Raw genomic sequence first — 6000 nt, forward strand, 5'->3', positions numbered from 1 at the left:
AAGGCAGTGCCAATAAAAAAGAGAACAGATGTGACACTGATCCCCCAATTCAAGAAGATCATTGCTTGTGGCCAGAGCCCTAGAACAGGGTTTTCACCATCTGTAACACAAGGAATTATTAGGATTTCTGGCCTCTACTGACTGTGGGAAAGAAATGAGCCAGACCACACCTACCAAATGGGCAGGGACTAGTGGAAAATGCAGGAATCAAAGTGAATCAGAAAATAGAAACTTCTCTTGTCCCTACTGCTACAATGACAGACTGCCCAAATGTTGATGATATTGAATGAATTACTGTCATGATCTTAGCATGTATTATTGCCTTCACTGTTGGAGAGATTTTTAAAATAAGGTGATGCTTGATGATTTGTCCAAGTGCAGGCCAGAAATAAGTCAAAAATAGTTCATGGTAAATTTTAACGTGCTCAGGAAAACTAATGAATCAAACTTGGAAATATTTATTCCTGTGAATGTGATCATCAGAATTTGGAAGAATTCTACATAGGTTATCACACATAAATATCTCAGAACACATATATCATTAGTACAATATTGGATACTAAGAAGTAAAAAAAATACTGGGTTTTGACGCAGGTTAATCACAGACTTCTTACCTACTGTAAAAAAAAAAAAAAACCTTGGGTTACAGCTCCAACATTGAATGGCCCTGATGGTGCACTCCTGTAGTCCCAGCACTTTGGAGACTACAGCCAGAGCTACATGAGACCCAGACTTTACCAGGAAAAAAGTCTAACTTTATTTAATTTGAAACAGGTAAGGAAGTATTGATGACAATTTATTAAACATACTTATATAAGTAAGTGGAGTAGGAATTTATTACTCCCAACCCAAGAATTAGCCAAGAACACAGTTAATATACATAACCTTTGGGAACCTCTAAGCATATATATTATCAGAAATTATATTTGACAATGCTGTGCCAAGGCCATTAAATTTAGAGCAATTCATCAATCAGTAACAAATTGTATTCTATTGTCATGTAGCTTAGATAGTATGGTTCACTGTGGGGTATTGATGTTTTCTCCATGGTCATTTGGATGCCAGTGTGGTGCTGCTGCTGTTGCTGCTGCACCTCAGGATTAAGCAAAAACACTGGCACCATAAACAACAATGCCAAAAGAAGCAAACACTTAAAAACTGAAAGAAGAATCATTTTGAGTATTTACTGCTTTGGATTTTTTGTTTGTTTTGTTGTTCGTTTTTTCAAGACAGAATATCTTTTTTTCTCCTTTTTTATTTATTATATTTGTGTTTTAATTTTACATATCAGCCATGGGTTCTCCTGTCCTCCCCCCTCCCGCCTCTGCCCCCACCCTCCCAGCCCCTCCCCTCCATTCCCATCTCCTCCAGGACCAAGACTCCCCTGGGGATTCAATTCAACTGGTGGATTCACTACAGGCATGTCCAGTCCCCTCCTTCCAGGCTGAGGAAAGTGTCCCTGTGTAAGCCCAAGGTTGCAAACAGCCAGCTCATGCACTAAGGACAGGTCCGGGTCCCACTGCCTGGGTACCTCCCAAACAGTTCTAGCTATTCAATTGTCTCACTTATGCAGAGGGCCTAATCCAGTTGGGGGCTCCACAGCTTTTGGTTCATAATTCATGTGTTTCCATTAGTTTGGCTATTTGTCCCTGTGCTTTTCCAATCTAGGTTTCAATAATTCACAGTCTTACAGTCCCTCCTCTTTCTCACCAATTGGACTCCTGGAGCTCCACCTGGGGCCTGGCAGAGGATCTCTGCATCCACTTCCATCAGTTATTGGATGAGAGTTCCAGGATGACAGTTTGGGTGTTTGGCCATCTGATCACCAGACTAGGTCAGATCAGGCTTTCTCTCAACCATTACTAGTAGTCTACAGTGGATGTATCATTGTGGATTTCTAGGGACCTCTCTAACACTTTGCTTCTTTCTTTTCTCATGTGGTCTTCATTTATCATGGTCTCTTATTCTTTGTTCTCCCATTCTGTTCTTGATACAGCTGGGATCTCCTGCTCCCATAAGCTTTCTTTCCTCCAATCTTGCCCTTCATTACTCCCACTGTCATCCAGGTTGTTCATGTAGATCTCATCCATTTCTCTGTCATTGGGCGATCCCTGTGTCTTTCTTAGGGTCCCAATTTTTAGGTAGTCTACCTGGAGTTGTGTAGCAGTCTAGTCATCTTTGTTTTACATCTAGAATCCTACTATGAGTGAGTACATACCATGTTTGTCCTTCTGAGTCTGGGTTACCTCACTCTGGATGATTTTTTCTAGATCCATCCATTTGCATGCAAACCTAATGATGCAATTATTTTTCTCTGTTGAGTAGTACTCCATTGTGTATATGTAGCATATTTTCTTTATCCATTCTTCAGTTGAAGGCCATCTAGGTTGTTTACATGTTCTGGCTGGTACAAACAATGCTGATATGAACATAGCTGAGCATGTGCCCTTGTGATATGATTGAGCATTCCTTGGGTATATGCCCAAGAGTGCTATAGCTGGGTCTTGGCGAGATGGATTCCCATTCCCAATTTTCTAAGGAAGCTCACTATTGATTTCCAAAGTGGCTGTAGAAGCTTGCATTCCCACCAGCAGTGGAGGTGGGTTCCCTTTGCTCCACATCCTGTCCAGCATAAGGTGTCTTCTTTGTTTTTGATCTTAGCCATTCTGACAGGTGTAAGGTGGTATCTCAGAGTCGTTTTGATTTGCATTTCCCGGATAATTAAGGATTTGAGCAATTCCTTAAATGTCAAGACAAGATTTGTATGTGTAGTTTTGGTGCCTGTCCTAGATCTTGCTTTGTAGACCAAGCTGGCCTTGAACTCTCAGAGATCCTCATGGTTCTGCCTCCCAAGGGCTGGGATTAAAGGCATGGGCCACCAATGCCTGGCAGAATATTTTTTAATTACTCAGTTGATTCATTGTTAGTAAAAACACAGTTGAGGACTGTGGCATATGTGTATATGTAGGTATGTTTTTACCTCCAAACTCTAAAATTTAGAATAGATAATGCAATGTAATATACCTATATTTTATGTACTAGAATGAAGTCTATTTATTATAAATTAAAAGATTTACAACTTTCTTGTACTAGTGCTTGTTAGGCACATCCATTTACACCATGCTGCACATTATTTAAAAAAAAAAAGTAGTCTATTGTGGAGGTATCTTTGTGGATTTCTGGGAACTTCTCTAGCGCTTTGTTTCTTCCTATTCCCATGTGGTTTTCATTTATCATGGTCCCTTTTTCCCTGTTCTCCCTCTCCGTTCTTGATCCAGCTGGGATCTCCCAATCTCCTAAGAACTCTTTCCCTCAACCCTTGTCCTTCATTACCAACACTCACTTCCAGGTTGCTCACGTAGATGTCATCCATTTCTCTGTCATTGGGCAATCTCTGTGTCTTTCTTAGGGTCCTGTTTTATAGGAAGCCTCCCTGGAGTTGTGAGTAACAAGCTAGTCATCTTTGTTTTACATTTGGTATCCTACTATGAGTGAGTACATACCATGTTGGTCTTTCTGAGTCTGGGTTACCTCACTCAGGATGATTTTTTCTAGATCCATCCATTTGCCTGCAAACCTCATGATGTCATTGTTTTTCTCTGCTGAGTAGTACTCCATTGTGTATATGTACCACATTTTCTTAATCCATTCTTCAGTTGAAGGGCATCTGGGTTGTTTCCAGGTTGTGGCTATTACAAACAATACTGATATGAACATAGCTGAGCATGTGCCCTTGTGGTATGATTGAGCATTCCTTGGGTCTATGCCCAAGAGTGCTACAGCTGGGTCTTGGAGGAGATGGATTCCCAATTTTCTAAGAAAGCACTATATTGAATTCCAAAGTGGCTGCACAAGCTTGCATTCCCACCAGCAGTGGAGGAGAGTACCCCTTGCTCCACATTCTCTCCAGCATAAACTGTCTTCAGAGTTTTTGATCTTAGCCTTTGTGATGGGTGTAAGGTGGTTAAAATAAAATAAAATAAAATAAAATAAATCTGCAGTAAAATGGCCAGTCAGTAGTTGTGCATGCCTTTTACCCCATTACTGCAGAGGCAGGTGGATTTCTATGAGTTTGAGGCAAACTGTACTACAGAGCAAATTCCTAGACAGGCTCCAAAGCTACACAGAGAAATTTTGTAACCTTGAATTATAAAACAAAATTAAAAATTCTTGAAAAATTGTAATGAAACAAAATAAACAAACCCAGACAGTCTCTTATGATGGAGAATCTGGGAAGAGCTGTTGTTCCTCCTGTGATTGGAAACCAAGACAAAGCATGGGCATGGGAGTTTACACTCAATTCCTAGGGCTGCTGATGTTCTGGGTTCTAGGTGAAAGATGGGTTAACTCTGTGAATTTTTCCAATCATAGTCAATATTGCTGCTTGGTCTTTGAGGAAAATTCTGTAGAAATATTATTTTTGTATGTATTTGCTTTTAATTTTCAAGCCTTTGGGGCTACATGTAACATCCTAATGACCCAGTCTCCATCTTCCCCATCAGCATTCAGGGGCTTCTGTTCTATGTAGTGTATGTGTCCTGTACCTCTCTTTAATTCTGAATAGAATCCATAATGCCTTGTGACAACATAGATCACAGTAAATCATTCTTCCATTAAGAACAAAGAGAGTCAGGGTTGGAGATTTAGCTCAGTGCTATAGCGCTTGCCTAGCAAGCAGAAGGCCCTGGGTTCGGTCCTGAGCTCTGGAATAAATAGATAGATAAATAGATAGATAGATAGATAGATAGATAGATAAATACATAAATACATAAATAAATAAACAAGAAAAAGAGAGTCATAGTCTCATTTTTTCTATAATCAGCTTAGTCATTAACTTCCCAAAAGGTTGCAACATTGTTAACGCAACTGCTCATTTTCCAAATGCTCTATGATTCTATGATATTTCTCTTTTTACTGACCTGAAATTTGCTGAGCATACTTCAAAGGTTGCATATACATATAAATATACCCCCAAAAAATTAACATTCTGAAAATTCCATGACAATAATCATAGTTGGTTTTTTATTGGCAAAACTCAGGAAGAATACTGCGATTCTGAGGAGGTCTAAAGTTAGCATGGTTAGGTAGCCTATACCTTCATGGCAGAGAGCTCTGAGTTCAGAATAGCACCAAAGAATACAATGTTTTAAGTAAAAATGCTAATCAATTTAAATAAATTCATAGTTGTTACTCAGGCTCCCATTGCATTTATTGAATTGATCACTACACAGAGCTGACATAGGTATTCACCAGGTCTTCTGCATTACAGGTTTTTCTGAGTATAAGAAGGAGTGGTGTCTGCTGCTTGTGCATGCTCATAGGACTCTTTTATCTGCTGCATTGCCTTCTCCAAGTCTGATATTATGGCTTTTGCTTTGTTTTACTTAAATTTGTTATATTTGATTGTTGTCTCTTATAAGTCAAAATTTTCTAATGAGAAACAGAAAGGGAGTAGATTCAGAATGGAAGAGAGATGGAAAGGAACTTGAAGGAGAAGAGGGAGGAGGAACTATAATAAGGATTTATAAGAGAAAATCTGTTTTAAATAAAAGGAAAATGAAGAAACATAGAGTGGCTTTTGTTTTTCTATGTGCATCACTCCTGATGCTCATACAAATACTCAAGGTGCATAACCTTCTCTTCTTAGAGTCATCAGAGACATTATCATATTTAGGTAGGCATCAATCTCCTGAGGCCCTTTCCCAAAACTTCCTAGTGATCTTCAAAACCTGGGTTCATATAGAGATGTTGTCAGTAGTTGGGACATCAGGAGGAACAGCTGGAGCAGCCCAGCCTTATTCTTCTTGCTTGGGGGATTTATATTATGACTTGAATCACTGTAGGAGGGGTATCACAGCTTTGTTGACTGTAAATAGTTGCAACATTTTCAGGCACTAGGCTGCTGATGGCGAGAATGAAATTTGTCCCAGAATCACTGCAACTGAACCCTGATCAGACCTGAGGTTGTAAATTAAATGCATCATAGGTGAAATTATTAGT

The sequence above is a fragment of the Onychomys torridus genome, chromosome 3 (assembly GCF_903995425.1).
Source record: "Onychomys torridus chromosome 3, mOncTor1.1, whole genome shotgun sequence".
In the NCBI taxonomy this organism is placed as follows: Eukaryota; Metazoa; Chordata; class Mammalia; order Rodentia; family Cricetidae; genus Onychomys; species Onychomys torridus.